Below are 18553 nucleotides of genomic sequence, written 5' to 3'. Positions count from 1 at the left end.
AACAAAGGAAATTTCTCTCAGAGAAGAAAATTTATCTTCCAACTCCACTGGGCAGACCAGGGCCATGTACCACTCCTGGCTTCAAGAGGGTGGGGAAGTGAAGGTACCGCAGTGAGAACTGGGACCCCCACCGTCCACGGAGGGGGGGAGACGTAGCTCCAAAGAATGCCAGGGCTCACTCCGCTGGGAGTTGTGGGGAGGCCTGTCACAGAGAGAAAGGGGAGGCCAGCCCGGAGATTCTCACAGAAGCCCGGAGAGGGGTGTGACGCACAGTGGTCCCCTGCAGAGCTGACTGAAGGGCTGCTGTGTCCATTGTGAGATGTGAAAGAGAACTGTTGACCGATGCTCTTTACTGAGATGGGATTGCTGGTCACGGGATTCTGTATTTCACACAGAAGTGGAGAGGTTGTGTCGGATATCGTGACAGAAGCTCAGAGGAGAGGCCACAGCTGAAGTGGGACTCTGGACGCCGTGCGGAGACTTCCTGTCTGCCCCCTCACCCTCCGCCCCTCCCACTTTGCTCTGTGCTCTGTGCTGTTACCGAGCCAAACTTGGGTCAGCTCGGCTGCAGGCAGTAAAGTCAGCCTACCAACAGCGGGCTGTGGTGAAGCAAAGCGCAGCGTTTATTGCAAGGTGTCCAGGATGGGGCCCAACAAGGAAGCTCAGGCTCAAAGACCCCAGATCCACAAAGGCTCTCAGGGAAAGGGTTTTCAAGGCAGGACGAAGGGCGAGGGTCTCAGCGTGTGTGAGCAGCTTGTGCACACTCCTGATTGGTTGGTGGTGAGATAACCAGACGGTATTTGGGGAATTAGCATCATGAACCTTCTGGTTCCAGTTGTTCTGGGGTCTTCGTGCTAACAGGCAGCAGTCAGTCAGCCTCTTCACCTGGCAGGGGTTTCAGCACCTGCAAACAACTCAAGGATATGGCTCAGGGTGTTATCTGCAGCCCTTGAGGAGGAATGAAATGTCCTCAACTTTGTTCTATGACTAAATTATTGTCTTCCTTGACTACTTCCTTTGTTTCAGCATTTTCTCACTTATCTGATTAAATTTGCTTTTTTGGATATCAGAGAAGGCCTAAGAGACTGAAACTTTTCTACAAACAAGGGGCGGGGGACCCAAGGCGGTCTGTCCCTGGGAAGACCTGCAGGGTCCTTCCTGGTCACATGTGGACCACAGAGCTCATCCCCTTGGCCTCTGGCTTGTGGTGCTGCTTGGCCAGTGTTGAGCACCAGGGCCAGCTGGAGGCAGGAACAAGTGAGGTCAGAGCCCATTCCCCCAGGCCCTGCACTGGCTGCCTGGGCTGGGCTCTAGGCCCCAGCTGAAGGCCCTCTCCTGTCAGGCACCCCCTCCCCTCCTTTTCTCTCTCCAGGCCCAGGCTTCTGTTCCTGCCCCTGCTCCTGCCGAAGGTGATGCCAATGCCTGAGGGTTATCAGAGTTTTCCCTTGAGGTTTCGCTGAGCCCTGGAAACTCATGGTAGACGGTCCCTCAAACGTGCCACCTGCCACATCCCTGCCCGAATCAAAGTCGTCATCATGGAGGGAGTAATGCTGATACAGAGATGAGGCCCCTGGGGTGCTCAGCAAGATGGAGCAGATCAAAGGGAGACAGAAGGAGCCCCAGAGCCCTCAGAGGGGAGAAACGCAGAGTCCAGTGTCCCAGGGCCGTGAGAGGGGCAGTGTCCACCAAGAAGTCACAGTTATCGGCCAAGTGCTATAGAGATCTGGGCAGCTAACTTTCCTTGGCATGAGAGACAGAGGTGTCTGTTCCCTTGAGAAAAGCATTTTCCAGGAGAAATGGGAAACAGCCTGAGTGGAGTGAATAAAAGAGGGTGGCTCATGAGGACGTGCATACAACAGGCGGACACAGCCAGCTCAGTGCGTTTTCCCCAAAGAAGCAGACATGGAACCATTGCTGGAAACACAGGTCACGGAGGGTATCTTGTGGGTTATTTAAGGGAGCAGATGTTACTGGACTTCGTGTGCTGGTTGGAACGGCTCAAAAGAAAGACAAGTTTCGGTTCAACAGAAAGGATGTGCCACGCTTTCTGGGCCGAGGCTGTTGGAGGTGAGACAGGCACTCCTGAGCAGAAGGGCAGATGGGACTTACTGCAGGGACAGCAGGCTAGTTGGTTAGTGGGGGCATGGGAGGGGGCAGCTTCTGGACTGTGATCTTCTCAGTGAAATCAGAGGCCAGATCAGAGCTGAGACTGAGCAGGGGCACTGAGGTTGGAAGGAGGAGGAGTGGATGTGAAGGTTCACCCAGGGGAGGGAGAAGGACCCACTGCAGAGGTGCGGGTGGCCGCAGGCGGCGGGAGGGAGTCAGGGCCAGGCTGAGCAGGGCGGCGACACGGCTCTCGCTCTGGGCCTCAAGCACACTTGTCCCACCTGTGACTCGGGACTTGGGGTCTCCTGCCCACCCCCACCCTTCCTGGCAGGGGTCCATGGCCCCTTCCCCCGTCCTACTCACCTGGAATCCTCAGGGATGCCCCCACGAGGCACCAGACCTGCAGAATTTCACACACCAGGCAGAGGGTGTCACCCACCATCCCCCAGGAGGTCCTCACGGGCCAAGTTGTTCCTGCCACGTGCTGGCGATGGCTTTGCAACCAGGCTCCACTGTCCTCCAAGCTGGGCACCCACTCCCAGAACATGGAAGGGCCCTTGCCCACCTTCCCCTCTGGCACATTTCAACTCCTTCCCCTCTTTTCCCCCAGCTTTATCGAGATGCAGTTGACATGTAATACTGTGTGGGTTTAGCCGCACAATGTGACGATCTGATGCGTGTGCACACTGTGGAACGATGGCGCAGTACGGTCAGTCAGTGCACCGCCATCCGTCACCTCACACTGTCTGTCTGCTTGTTTTGGAGTGAGAAGGCTTCAGATCTACTCTGTTAGCTTTCAAGTTCACAACGCAGTATTAACTGTAGTCACCCACACAGTGCACAAGATCCTCAGAACTTACAACTGCAGTTTGTTCTTTGACCAAAGTTTCCCCATTTTCCCCACCCCCCAGCCCCTGACAACCACCATTCTGCTCTGAGTCCAGGTTTTTGAGACCTGACATATCATGGAGATCACAGAGCATTCGTCTTTCTCTGCCTTACTTTCCTCACTTAGCACAATACCCTCAAGCTGTATCCGTGTTGCCACGAATAGCAGGGTTTCCTTCTTTTATGGCTGAACATACTTCACATGTTTCAGTGTGTGTATCTATATCTCACTTCTCCTCTGTCCAGGCCTCCATCGATGGACACTCTGGCTGTTTCCACGTCTTGGCTGTTGTGGCTGATGCTGCAGGAAACATGGAGTGCAGATACCTCTTCGAGGTCCTGACCGCCTCTGGATAAATGCCTGGAAGGGAAACTGCTGGGTCTCACGGCGGGTCTATGTTTACTTCTCTGAGCTATCTCTGTATATTTTCTGTAGAAGCTGCACCAATTTACATTTCCACCAGAAGTGCCCAAGGGTTTCCTTTTGGCCACGTCCTCACCTACACTTGGAAGAAAAGTTATAACCGACCTAGATAGCATATTGAAAAGCAGAGACATTACTTTGCCAACAAAGGTCCGTCTAGTCAAGGCTATGGTTTTTCCAGTGGTCAGGTATGGATGTGAGAGTTGGACTGTGAAGGAAGCTGAGCACCAAAGAATTGATGCTTTTGAACTGTGGTGTTGGAGAAGACTCCTGAGAGTCCCTTGGACTGCAAGGAGATCCAGCCAGTCCATTCTGAAGGAGATCAGCCCTGGGATTTCTTTGGAAGGAATGATGCTAAAGCTGAAACTCCAGTACTTTGGCCACCTCATGTGAAGAGTTGACTCATTGGAAAAGACTCTGATGCTGGGAGGGACTGGGGGCAGGAGGAGAAGGGGACAACAGAGGATGAGACGGCTGGATGGCATCACTGACTCGATGGACGTGAGTCTGAGTGAACTCCAGGAGTTGGTGATGGACAGGGAGGCCTGGCGTGCTGTGATTCGTGGGGTCGCAAAGAGTCGGACACAACTGAGTGACTGAACTGAACTGAACTGAACTCACCTACACTTGTTACTTCTTGTCTCTTTGATAGCCACTCTGCTGTCGCTGTTCAGTTGCCCAGTCATGCCCGACTCTGTGATCCCATGGACTGCCGCACGCCAAGCTCGCCATTCCAGCAGCTGTGATAGTGTGCTGTGGTTTTGATCTGCATTTCTCTGATGTTAGTGATGATGAACAACTTTTTGTGTACTTGTTGACTATTTGTATCTTGTCTCTGGAAAAATGTTCAGATCCGTTGCCCATTTTTAATTGGGTTACTTGGGGTTTGTTTTGTTTTTTTTGCAGAGTTATAAGAGTTCCTTAAATATTTTAGATATTAATCAGTAATCAGATGTGTGGTTTGCAAATATTTTCTGCTGTCGCGTAGACCGCCTTTGATTTCGCTGAGGGCTCGCTGTGCAGAGGCTCTTCAGTCTCGCAGTGGTGTTTGCTGCTCTTTGCTTTCGTGGCTTGTGCTTTTGGTGTCGTATTCAAGCAATCTTCGCCAAGACTAGTGTCAATGAACTTTTTCCCTATGCTTTCTTCTAGGAGTTTTATGGTTTCAGGTCTTACATTTAAATCTTTAATTCAAGTTAATTTTTGTGAGTGGTATAAAATAGGGACCCATTTCCACTCATTTGCATGTGAATATTGTTTTTCCAACCCCATTTATTGAAGAGACTAAACGTTCCCCATTGAGTATTCAAGTCTTCTTTCCCCTTGTCAGATATTCGTTGACTGTATACACAGGGGTTTGTTTCTGGGCTCTTGATTCTGTTCCTTCAGTGTTCGTGTCTGCCTTTCTGCCAGTGCCATCCTGGTTTGATCACTATAGCTTTGTAGTTTGGCTTGGAATCAGGAAGTGTGATTCCTCCATCTTTATTCTTCCTCAAGTTTGCTTCAGTTATTTGATGTCTTTTGTGATTCCATGTAATTATAGGATTGTTTTTTTTGTTTCTACCAAAACTGCCATTGGGATTTTTTATAGGGATTATGTTCAATTTATAGATGGCTTTGGATAGCATCATCTATCTTTGGATAGATGGCAGTATCAACTCTTCCAGTCCATGAACAGGAGGTCTGGGGATGAAGGGTCATTTTTCTGTTTATTTATGTCTTCTTCAGTTTCTTTCGTTAATGTCTCATAATTTTCCGTGTACAGGTCTTTCACCCAGGTAGACTTCATTCCTACATACTTTGCTGTCTTGAAGCTGTTGGGACTGTGATGCCCCCGTCCTAAGTCTCACCTCCACCACTGGGCGTTGTGTTCCCATATGGAGAGTCGAGCAGGGGAAACTTGGAGGAACTTTTGTTTCCATATAGAATTAACGTTTAATTTTAACACACAAGGGCAAGCAGCACCTGAGACCAGAGTGGCTCTGGGAAGGACAGGGATTCCCATCCCTCCAGCTGATCTGCATCCCCACAGAAATATGTAGGGGGCATGTATACATACACATATGTAGATGTGTGATTTTACATGGGCTTCCATGGTAGCTCAACTGGTAAAGAATCCACCCGCAATGCTGGAGACCCTGGCTCGATTCCTGAGTCGGGAAGATCCCCTGGAGGAGGGATAGGCTACCCACTCCAGTATTCACAGGCTTCCCTGGTGGCTCAGATGGCAAAGAATCCACCTGCAATGCAGGAGACCTGGGTTCAATCCCTGGTTGGGAAGATCCCCTGGAGGAGGGCTTGGCAACCCACTCCAGTATTCTTGCCTGGAGAATCCCCATGGTCAGAGGAGCCTGGTGGGCTACAGTCCGTGGGGTGACAAAGAGTCGGACAGGACGGAGCGACTATGAGCACACAGTTTTACATGCTTTTACCTTTGTTTAATACCAGGCAGCACCTCCCATCTGAATTAGGGCCCTGTACGCCTCTCCAGCCTATCAACCCCTATTTCTGACACCCTCCCTAATGGCCCCCACTTCCATATTTATTTGCTGAAACTGAACAATGAGTCAGATCAGATCAGATCAGTCGCTCAGTCGTGTCCGACTCTTTGTGACCCCATGAATCGCAGCACTCCAGGCCTCCCTGTCCATCACCAACTCCAGGAGTTCACTCAGACTCACGTCCATCGAGTCAGTGATGCCATCCAGCCATCTCATCCTCTGTCGTCCCCTTCTCCTCCTGCCCCCAATCCCTCCCAGCATCAGAGTCTTTTGCAATGAGTCAACTCTTTGCATGAGGTGGCCAAAGTACTGGAGTTTCAGCTTTAGCATCATTCCTTCCAAAGAAATCCCAGGGCTGATCTCCTTCAGAATGGACTGGCTGGATCTCCTTGTAGTCCAAGGGACTCTCAAGAGTCTTCTCCAACACCACAGTTCAAAAGCATCAATTCTTCAGCGCTCAGTCTTCTTCACAGTCCAACTCTCACATCCATACATGACCACAGGAAAAACCATAGCCTTGACTAGACGAACCTTTGTTGGCAAAGTAATGTCTCTGCTTGTGAATATGCTATCTAGGTTGGTCATAACTTTCCTTCCAAGTAGTAAGCGTCTTTTAATTTCATGGCTGCAGTCACCATCTGCAGTGATTTTGGAGCCCAGAAAAATAAAGTCTGACACTGTTTCCACTGTTTCCCCATCTATTTCCCATGAAGTACATGCATATTATAAAACATGCGTAAGGCTTAAGGAATAACAATACTGGAAGTTCCTGTGCAACCACCAACCACCCCAGGAAACAGATCCAGGAGACCCTGCAAAGCCCCTCTGTGCCCCCCAGGGCCCCTACTCCACAAAGAGGTCCCCACCTTCCTCAGTTCCCCCTCTACTGCATCCTGGCACAGCATCGGTATAGTTCTACATGCTTTTACCTTCGTGTGCACAGGCCTCTAATAAACACCTGACTGAGTCCTCCTGGTACCTGATGCTGCCCTAGCAGCTCACAGGCCCCATTGGTTTCACTTGCCCAACTGGTGTGATCGATATCGTTAGCAGCCTGAATATTTCAAGCATCTCATTTTGGGGGCTTCCCGGATAGTTCAGTTGGTAAAGAGTCTGCCTGCAATGCAGGAGACACCGGTTGGATTCCTTGGGTTGGAAAGATCCCCTGGAGAAGGGATAGGCTACCCACTCTAGTATTCTTGGGCTTCCTTGGGGCTCAGCTGGTAAAGAATCTGCCTGCAATGTAGGAGACCTGGGTTTGATCCCTGCGTTGGAAAGATCCCCTGGAGAAGGGAAAGGCTACCCATTCCAGTATTCTGGCCTGGAGAATTCCATGGACTGTGTAGCCCATGGGGTCACAAAGAGTCGGACACGACTGAGCGACTTGCACTACTTTTCTACTATGGCTTTTAATCTGCATTCCCCGATCACTAAGGAAGTGAACAACTGCTCATGTATTTAGTACCTATTTAATCTATCCCTTGGTCAAAGTGCCTGTTCAAGTCTTACGTCCACTTTCCAAATGGATCATTTTCTTCCTATTTACTTGTACAAATGCTTTGTATGTACTGGGTGTGAAACTTTGTCAGATGTGTGTGTTGTAAAAATCTCTCATTCTTTTTTAACCGTTAAGAGGTTTAATTAATTAATTTCTTTATTTTTCCCTGTGCTGGGTCTTCATTGCTGGGCACGGACCTTCTCTAGTGGCAAGCTGGGGCTACTCTTGCTTGCGGTGCATGGCGTCCTCCTCGCAGCGGCTTCTCTTGTTGCTAAGCACGGGCTCGAGGCACATGGGCTCAGCGGTTGTCATGCGCTGACTTCAGCTGGCCCACGGTGTGTGGAATCATCCCGGATCAGGGATCAACCTGTGGCTCTTGTGTCTCCTGCACTGGTAGGTGGATTCTTTAGCACTGAGCCACCAGGGAAGTCCTCTCTCGCGCTTGATATGCAGAAGCCCTTAACGGTATTCAACTTTCCTTCATACTCTGTGCTTTTTGAATCATAGAAAATGTTTCCTTCATTAATTGTTGTGAAGATATCCTCTTGCAATTCTTTTAGCATGTTGAGAATATAGTCTCCTATCTTCTCAAGGTTGCATGTTTTGCTCTTTGGATTTTAAACCACATGCAAATAATCTTTCTATATGATATGATGCAGGTGGGAGTGCACTTTGTTTTTTATATAATTAAATTGTCAGAACATCGTTTTTGAAAGTTATCCTTTCCTCCACTTCAGTCAGCTCTGTCATGTCAAAATTTTGTAAATGTTGGGATCTGTTTCTGGGCTCTCAGTTCTGCTCTGATGACCTACTTCTCTATCTCTGGGCCAATACGACACGACAGTAATCACTAAGGCTTTTGTTGTTGCTGTTCAGTCACTGAGTCATGTCTGACTCTGCGATCCCATGGACTGCAGGATGCCAGGCTCCTCTGTTTCCCAGAGTTTGCTCAAACTCATGTTCATTGAGTCAGTGATGCTTTCTAACTATCTCACTCTTTGCTAACCTTTCTCCTTTTGCCTTCAATCTTTCCCAGTATCAGGGTCTTTTCTAATGAGTTAGCTCATCAAATCAGGTCACCGGAGTACTCTACATTCAGGTTCAGTATCAGTCTTTCCCATGAATGTTCAGGACTGATTTCCTTTAGGGTTGACTAGTTTGATCTCCTTGCAGTCCAAGGGACTCTCAAGAGTCTTCTCCAACACCACAGTTCAAAAGCATCAATTCTTCGGCGCTCACCTTTCTTTTTGGTCCAGCTCTCACATCCATGCACGACCACTGGAAAAACCATGGCCTTGACTATATGGACCTTCGCTGGCAAGTGATGTCTCTGCTTTTGAATATGCTGTCTTGGTGCGTCATAGCTTTTCTTTCAAGGAGCGAGCATCTTTTAATTTCGTGGCTGCAGTCACTGACCGCAGTGATTTTGGAGCCCAGGAATTTGTCTGTATATTTTTATTTACTTGGCCATGTTGCATGGCTTGCATGATCTTAGTTCCCTGACCAAGGGATTGAACTGGGGCCATGGCAGTGAGGTGCCAAGTCCTACCACCAGACCCCAAGGAATTCCCTGTCTGTGTAACTGTTAGAACCAATTTGTCGAGTTATAACACACACAGTGGACTTTTGACAAGAGTTGAATGGAATCAATAGATCAGTTTGGGGCAAATTACACATTTATCATACTGAGACTTTCAGCCCATGAGCAGAATATGTATCTTCATTTATTTGGGTGGTCTTTGGTTCATTTCAATAAAGTTTTACAATTTTTTCCATGAAGATCCTGTATATTTATGAGATTTATTCCTAGGTGTTTCCTGTTTTCACACAAAAACAAGGGCTTCACCTAGAGCTACATGCTCTGTTGCTCGCGTTCTGTGCAACAGTTCTCTGTACACAGCAACATTGCTAAATTTTCTGATAATTCACTGTCAGATTTCTTCACTTTCTGTATAGACAACACTGAAAAAGGTTTCGTCCCACCTTTCCAATTATCACAAGCTTTGCTTCTTTTCCTCACACTCCTGTGCTGCTGCACTAAGTCCAGAAATGAGGCAGCACACATCTGTCTTTTTCCTCAAGTTAGACAAAACACTTTCAACCTTTCACCTTTATGAGCTGGTGCTCTTTGCCATGCTCTTAAAAAAAAAAAAAAACCCGAGCCCCCCACCCCTTATTATTAGAACACAAGAAATTCTCCTCTAGTCTTAATGTCTAGTAGTTTTTATCATGATGAAGAACTCTATCAAATCGTTTTTCTGCATTGAGATGAGGATATAATTTTTCTCCTGTGTAGGTGACTTCCACTAACTGACTTCCTAGAGTTAAACCAACCTTTCATTCCTGTGGTGAATCGCGTGTGGTCATGACTGATGTTATTACGCGCTACTGAAGTCTGCTTACGGGCTTCCCAGGTGCATACCAATGCAGGAGATGCAGGATACGTGGGTTTGATCCCTGGGTCAGGAAGATCCCCTAGACTAGAAAATTGAAACCCACTCCAGTATTCTTGCCTGGGAAACCCCATGCACAGAGGAGCCTGGTGGGCTACAGACCATGGAGTTGCAAAGAGTTGGAATACACACATAAGAAATCTGGTTTACTAATCATCTATTGCGTTGTTGCAGATGTGTCTCTGAATTCCTCTCTTGTACTATTTTTATTAGATTTTGGCATCATGGTTATGGCAGCCCTGGGGAGCATTGCTAAAGCATCTGTATTTTGAAACTTCAGCTGAATCAACTGAGTCGCCTGATGTTTTCATTGTGATTTTAATTACCGACTCTATTTAAGACTATTCAGTTTTCTATTTCCTCCTGGGCCAGTGTTCATTCAGTTACATTCTTCTAGAAATGTACTGGCCTAAATTTGTTCACTGTTTCTCTTTAGTCTGTCTTGTACCTTTGGATTCTGTCTGTCTTCCTCTCTCTCTCTCAATCTTGCTGAGGTTTACCATTTGGTTAATCTTGTCAAATAACCAACTTTTGCTTCGCTGATTGTCTCTATCATGAGCTTGTTTTCTATTTCATTAATATCTGCTCCTAATGTTTCCTCTCTTCTCCTTTGTTTTAGGTTTTTTTGCTCCCTCAGATGACTGATTAATTACTTGTCAGCAGTATTACTGTTTTAAAGAGCACTGGCTGTCTTGAACTTGTGCTTGGCCACCCCAGGTGCAGGAGGCGCAACTGTATACTGGACCACTGCCTGTGAGCCCGCTGCTCCTGTGCAGGGTCCCAGCTCCTGTGCGGGGTCCCAGCTCCTGTGCGGGGTCCCAGCTCCTGTGCAGGGTCCCAGCTCCTGTGTGGGGTCCTGATTCCTGAACTGGGGGGTCCCAGCTCCTGTGTGGGGTCCCAGCTCCTGTGCGGGGTCCCAGCTCCTGTGTGGAGTCCTGATTCCTGAACTGGGGGGGTCCCAGCTCCTGTGTGGGGTCCCAGCTTCTGTGATGGGGTCCCAGCTCCTGTGTGGGGTCCTGATTCCTGAACTGGGGGGTCCCAGCTCCTGTGTGGGGTCCCAGCTCCTGTGCGGGGTCCCAGCTCCTGTGTGGAGTCCTGATTCCTGAACTGGGGGGTCCCAGCTCCTGTGTGGGGTCTCAGCTTCTGTGATGGGGTCCCAGTTCCTGTGTGGGGTCCTGATTGCTGAACTGGGGGGTCCCAGCTCCTGTGTGGGGTCTCAGCTTCTGTGATGGGGTCCCAGTTCCTGTGTGGGGGTCCCAGCTCCTGTGTGGGGTCCCAGCTTCTGTGATGGGGTCCCAGTTCCTGTGTGGGGGTCTCAGCTTCTGTGTGGGGGGTCCCAGATTCTGTGATGGGGCCCCAGCTTCTGTGATGGGGTCCCAGCTCCTGTGTGGGGTCCTGATTCCTGAACTGGGGGGTCCCAGCTTCTGTGATGGGGTCCCAGCTCCTGTGTGGGGTCTCAGCTTCTGTGTGGGGGTCCCAGCTCCTGTGTGGGGGCTCCCAGCTCCTGTGCAGGGTCCCAGCTCCTGTGCGGGGTCCCAGCTCCTGTGTGGAGTCCTGATTCCTGAACTGGGGGGTCCCAGCTCCTGTGTGGGGTCCCAGCTTCTGTGATGGGGTCCCAGCTCCTGTGTGGGGTCCTGATTCCTGAACTGGGGGGTCCCAGCTTCTGTGATGGGGTCCCAGCTCCTGTGTGGGGTCCTAATTCCTGAACTGGGGGGTCCCAGCTCCTGTGTGGGGCCTCAGCTTCTGTGTGTGGGTCCCAGCTCCTGTGTGGGGGTCCCAGCTCCTGTGTGGGAGCCCCAGCTCCTGTGTGGGGGGTCCCAGCTTCTGTGATGGGGTCCCAGCTCCTGTGCGGGGTCCTGGTTCCTGAACTGGGGGTCCCAGCTAACAGCAGCCTCATCAAGTCAGCCTTAGATGCGCAGGGAGCAGCATGTTCCCTCCAGGCTCCGTCTCTTTCTCGTCACTGGAAGTTAGAGCTTCATCAGTCTGCCAGCCTTTCCTACTTCTTCCCAATTTATATCTAATGACAATAAGGTCTATTCATCATCATGTAACAACACTAATAAAATCTTGGTACATTTAATCCCAGCTGTATCTGAGATGAACCTTGAAGACATCACCCTAAGTGAAAGAAGTCAGACAGACAAGGCCACCCATGCGTGATTCTGCTTTATGAACTGTTTCCAGGGAAATCCAAAGAGACAAAGAGTGGACTACAGGTTGCCAGGCAAGAAGGCAGAAAAAGGGACTGGTAACATGTTCCCAGTGTCTTTTCTGGGTGATGGAAATTTCCTGAAATTAGATAGTGCTGAACCGTGAACTTCCAGATCTTCAAGCTGATTTAGAAAAGGCAGAGGAACCAGAGATCAAATTGCCAACATCTGCTGGATCATTGAAAAAGCAAGAGAGTTCCAGAAAAACATCTATTTCTGCTTTATTGACTATGCCAAAGCTTTTGACTGTGTAGATCACAATAAACTGTGGAAAATTCTGAAAGAGACGGGAATACCAGACCACCTGACCTGCCTCTTGAGAAACCTGTATGCAGGTCAGGAAGCAACAGTTAGAACTGGACATGGAACAACAGACTGGTTCCAAATAGGAAAAGGAGTACATCAAGGCTATATATTGTTACCCTGCTTATTTAACCTATATGCAGAGTACATCATGAGAAACGCTGGGCTGGATGAAGCACAAGCTGGAATCAAGATTGCCGGGAGAAATATCAATAACCTCAGATATGCAGATGACACCACCCTTATGGCAGAAAGTGAAGAAGAACTAAAGAGCCTCTTGATGAAAGTGAAAGAGGAGAGTGACAAAGTTGGCTTAAAGCTCAACATTCAGAAAACTAAGATCATGGCATCTGGTCCCAACACTTCTTGGCAAATAGATGGGGAAACAGTGGAAACAGGGGCTGACTTTATTTTGGGGGGCTCCAAAATCACTGCAGATGGTGACTGCACCCATGAAATTAAAAGACGCTTACTCCTTGGGAGGAAAATTATGACCAACCTGGACAGCATATTAAAAAGCAGAGACATTACTTTGCCAACAAAGGTCTGTCTAGTCAAGGCTTTGGTTTTTCCAGTGGTCATGTATGGATGTGAGAGTTGGAGTATAAAGAGGGCTGAGCACAGAAGAATTGATGCTTTTGAACTGTGGTGTTGGAGAAGACTCTTGAGAGTCCCTTGGACTGCAAGGAGATCCAACCAGTCCATCCTAAAGGAGATCAGTCCTGGATGTTCATTGGAAGGACTGACGTTGAAGCTGAAACTCCAATACTTTGGCCACCTGATGCGAAGAACTGACTCATTGGAAAAGACCCTGATGCTACGAAGGATTGGGGGCAGGTGGAGAAGGGGACGACAGAGGATGAGGTGGTTGGATGGCATCACCGACTCGATGGACATGGGTTTGGGTGGACTCCGGGAGTTGGTGATGGACAGGGAGGCCTGGCGTGCTGCAGCTCATGGGGCTGCAGTCAGACATGACTCGCGACTGAACTGAACTGAAGTGAACTGCTGGTTGAACAACACTATGTACTCCAAGTTACTGAATTGTACATTTTTAATGACTAAAATGGTAAGTGTTATATTATGCTTATTTTACCTCAATAAAAAAATGTAAAGTGTAAATAATTTTTTTAAAATAAGGACGTTTGGGTCCCTTCCATCTCTCTGGGCTTCCCTGGTAGCTCAGTTGGTAAAGAATCCACCTGCAATGCAGGAAACCCTGGTTCAATTCCTGGGTTGCGAAGATCTGCTGGAGAAGGGATAGGCTACCCACTCCAGTGTTCTTGGGCTTCCCTTGTGGCTCAGCTGGTAAAGTATCCGCCTGCAATGCAGGAGACCTGGGTTTGATCCCTGGGTTGGGAAGATCCCCTGGAGAAGGGAAAGGCTACCGACTCCAGTATTCTGGCCTGGAGAATCCCATGGACTGCAGTCCATGGGTCGCCAAGAGTCAGACACGACTGAGCGACTCCACTTTCCATCCCTCAGCGCCGCAGTCATCTTCCCAGTTGCTCGGCCAGTGGCGTCCACTACCTCGTGACTGCCCCCTGCAGCTCTGACCGTGTCGCAGCTGCCCGCGGCTCCTCTGTGGTTTCCTGGGGCACCGGCCCTGCCACGCTGGGTTCACTGCTCATCTGACATCAGCCCTGTGGCCCACAGGCCCCTCAAAGGTGCCACCTGCTGTCCCTGAGCCCGACAGATGCGTCCACCCAGCAGATATAAGCCAGAGCCCACCTCACCGGCGACTCCTGGCACCCACTGGCCTGCACTGGGCTCCCCCTGCCCTCACCCCATGGAGCACTCATGGCGCCCGCCGCCCCACTTCAGTCATGGGGGTGCAGGCAGCACTTCGCTGCCAAGCACTGCTGAGCGCCCACGGCCACCCCGGGCTGTGACGCCACCTCTCTCTCCAGACCTGCACGCGTCTGGGGCAGAGTCAGCCCCCGCTAAGGGTCGCTCTATCCAGGTAGCTCCCAAACCTCGTCTCCAGGGCAGATTTCTCCAGACCTGGGGGTCCAACTGTTTTCTAGACATTTTCCCAGGAGAAATGGGAGTCTGAAAGGATGAAGGAAGGATACTGACAAATACGTGACAAAAGTTAATCTAAAAGTGCGAATAAATAAAACGAGGACAAAGAGAATAAAAGAACAGTCCCAACAACATAAAAATGGACAATAAGTAGCCTGTACTGGAGAAGGCAACGGCAGCCCACTCCAGTGTTCTTGCCTGGAGAATCCCAGGGACGGGGGAGCCTGGTGGGCTGCTGTCTATGGGGTCGCACAGAGTCAGACACGACTGAAGCAACTTAGCAGCCTATACAGCCCTGAAAGGAAGTTGTAGATACACTGATGTGATACAAACCACCAGGAGAGCAAACATGGCTTTTAACCTTCGAGTGCAGGGACACCCAGCCGGGAAGCTGCGTGTGGCCGGCAGCAGGGTCATCTGGAGGCGACGCGCCAGCAACACTGCGTGGCCACAGGCTGAGAACTACCGACTCAAAGGAAAATGCTGCAAACCGGATTACAGAAGAAAATGAAATTCTTGTAAGGCAGAAGCAACAAAGAACCTACAAGCTGATATACATTTTTTAAATAACCCATCATAAACTAAATAAACACATTTAGAAAATGTTATTGGACTTCCCTGGTGGCCCAGTGGTTAGGAATCCACCTCCGACACTCTGCAACAGTAACTGCATCAACGTCTTTTTTGATCCGTCTCCTAGAATAATGGAAATCAAACCAAAAATAAACAAATGGGACTTAAATTCAGAAACTTTTGCACAGCAAAGAAAACAACAAACAAAACAAAAAGACAAGGCACAGAGGAGGAGAAAATACTTGCAAATGATGTGACCGACTAGGGATTAGTCACCAAAATTTACAAACAATTCTTGATGCTTACTAGCATCAAAGCGAACAACCTAATCAACAAATGGTCATAGGATCTAAATAGACATTTCTCCATAGCAAGAAATACAGATGGCCAAGAGGCACTTAAAAAGATGTTCAACATCGCCAATTATTACGGAAATGCAAATCAAAACTACAATGAGACATCACCTCACATCAGCCAGAAAGGCTAAGATCAAAAAATCCACTAACAATAAATGCTGGAGAGAGTGTGAGAAGAAGGGAAGCTTCTTAAACTACTGGTGGGAATGTAAGTTGGTACAGCCACTATGGAGACCAGTATGGAGCTTCCTTAAAAAAGTAAAAACAGAGCTACCATATGACCCTGCAATACCACTCCTGGGCATATATCTGGAGAAATATCTGATCGGAAAGGGTGCATGCACCCCAGTGTTCACTGCAGCACCGTTTACAACAGCCAAGACACGGAAGCAACCTAAACATCCAACGGCAGAGGAATGGATAAAGAAGGTGTGGTCAGTCAGTCAGTCACGTCCAACTCTTTGCAATCCCGTGAACCGCAGCATGTCAGGCTGCCCTGTCCATCACCAACTCCCAGAGTCCACCCAAACCCATGCCCATCGAATCGATGATGCCAACCAGCCATCTCATCCTCTGTCGTCCCCTTCTCCTCCTGCCCCCAATCCTTCCCAGCATCAGGGTCTTTTCCAATGAGTCAGTTCTTCGCATCAGGTGGCCAAAGTATTGGAGTTTCAGCTTCAACATCAGTCCTTCCAATGAACATCCAGGACTGATCTCCTTTAGGATGGACTGGTTGGATCTCCTTGCAGTCCAAGGGACTCTCAAGAGTCTTCTCCAACACCACAGTTCAAAAGCATCAATTCTTCTGTGCTCAGCCCTCTTTATACTCCAACTCTCACATCCATACATGACCACTGGAAAAAACCAAAGCCTTGACTAGACGGACCTTTGTTGGCAAAGTAATGTCTCTGCTTTTTAATATGCTGTCCAGGTTGGTCATAATTTTCCTTCCAAGGAGTAAGCATCTTTTAATTTCATGGGTACAGTCACCATCTGCAGTGATTTTGGAGCCCCCCAAAATAAAGTCAGCCCCTGTTTCCACTGTTTCCCCATCTATTTGCCAAGAAGTGTTGGGACCAGATGCCATGATCTTAGTTTTCTGAATGTTGAGCTTTAAACCAACTTTGTCACTCTCCTCTTTCACTTTCATCAAGAGGCTCTTTAGTTCTTCTTCACTTTCTGCCATAAGGGTGGTGTCATCTGCGTATCAGAGAAGGCAATGGCACCCCACTCTGGTACTCTTGCCTGGAAAATCCCATGGACAGAGGAGCCTGGTGGGCTGCAGTCCATGGGGTCGCTAAGACTCGGACACGACTGAGCGACTTCACTTTCACTTTTCACTTTCATGCATTGGAGAAGGAAATGGCAACCCACTCCGGTGTTCTTGCCTGGAGAATCCCAGGGACAGGGGAGCCTGGTGGGCTGCCATCCATGGGGTTGCACAGAGTCGGACGCGACTGAAGCAACTTAGCAGCAGCAGTAGCAGCATCTGCATATCTGAGGTTATTGATATTTCTCCCAGCAGTCTTGATTCCAGCTTGTGCTTCATCCAGCCCAGAGTTTCTCATGATGTACTCTGCATATAACTTAAATAAGAAGATGTGGTATATATATACAATGGAATATTACTCCGCCATTAAAAAGAATGAAATAATGCCATTTGCAGCAACATGGATGGACCTGGGGATTGTCATAGTGAGTGAAGTAAGACAGAGGAGAAAGATCATATGACATTCCATATATGTGGAATCGAAAAAGAAATTCTACAGATGAACTTACTTACAAAGCAGAAAGAGACTCACAGACTTAGAGGATGAACTCATGCTTCCCAGTTAGAGTGGGAAAAAAGATAGTTAGGGAGTTTGGGATGGACATGTATACTCTGCTGTATTTTACACTTTGGCCACCTCATGCGAAGAGTTGACTCACTGGAAAAGACTCTGATGCTGGGAGGGATTGGGGGCAGGAGGAGAAGGGGACGACAGAGGATGACATGGCTGGATGGCATCACTGACTCGATGGACGTGAGTCTGAGTGAACTCCGGGAGTTGGTGATGGACAGGGAGGCCTGGCGTGCTGCGACTCATGGGGTCACAAAGAGTCGGACACGACTGAGCGACTGAACTGAACTGAACTGAACTGAACCAACAAGGACCTACTGTACAGCACATGGAATTCTGCTCAATGTTATGGGGTAGCCTGGATGGGAGGGGAGTTTGGAGGAGAATGAATACATGTATACCTATGGCTGAGTCCCTTCACTGTTCACATGAAACTACCTTAAGATTGTTAACTGGCTATACCCCAATACAAAATAAGTCTTAAAAAAAAAAAGAATCCACCTGCAATACACAAGACATGGGTTTGATCCCTGGGTTAGGAAGATTCCTTGGAGGAGAAAAAAGCCACTCACTCTAGTTTTCTCATCTGGAAAATCCCATGGACAGAGGAGCCTGGTGGTCTACAGTCCATGGGGTCACAAATTTGGACACGACTGAGTGACTATCACTCACTCACTAGAAGCTTTAGGGACCCAGAGGGACCACTGATTCAAATGAGAGACAGACTGGGAGGTAAGGGCTTTGGAGCGTACTGCCTGGGCCATTGGCACCCCACTCCAGTGCTCTTGCCTGGAGAATCCCATGGACGGGGGAGCCTGGTGGGCTGCAGTCCATGGGGTCGCTCAGAGTGGGACACGACTGAGCGACTTCACTTTCACTTTTCACTCTCCTGCATTGGAGAAGGAAATGGCAACCCACTCCAGTACTCTTGCCTGGAAAATCCCATGGGACGGGGGAGCCTGGGGGGCTGCCGTCTATGGGGTCGCACAGAGTCGGACATGACTGAGTGACTGAATAACAAAAATAATTTGCTTTCAAGTTGGAAGAAAATATAATTCTGTTATTCCTTTGCTTCTGGCCACAGTGAAATAGCGGGCACTAGATAACCATCCTGTCATAAAAACTGTAAAAATGGGCAAATGGCTGTGAAACTATTTCCAGGCACTGGGCCCAGAGAGTCCGGGGTACTGATCCCTGGAAAAAGGGAGACTGCACGCAGCACACGCTTGCCCTGGCCCAGCTGAAGGGGCGACTTCCCACCGCAGCACAAGGGGCGGACCGAGCAGAGTCATGCTCTCCAGGCGAGACTACGAGACAGGAGTCCGAGTCTGGGGACCAGCGGGGCGGACACCAGAGGTGCAGGAGTGAGCATAAGGAG

Source organism: Bubalus bubalis, chromosome 12, assembly GCF_019923935.1.
Source record: "Bubalus bubalis isolate 160015118507 breed Murrah chromosome 12, NDDB_SH_1, whole genome shotgun sequence".
NCBI classification, from domain to species: Eukaryota; Metazoa; Chordata; class Mammalia; order Artiodactyla; family Bovidae; genus Bubalus; species Bubalus bubalis.
The sequence above is the reverse complement of the archived record's forward strand: the minus strand, read 5'-3'. Positions refer to the sequence as shown.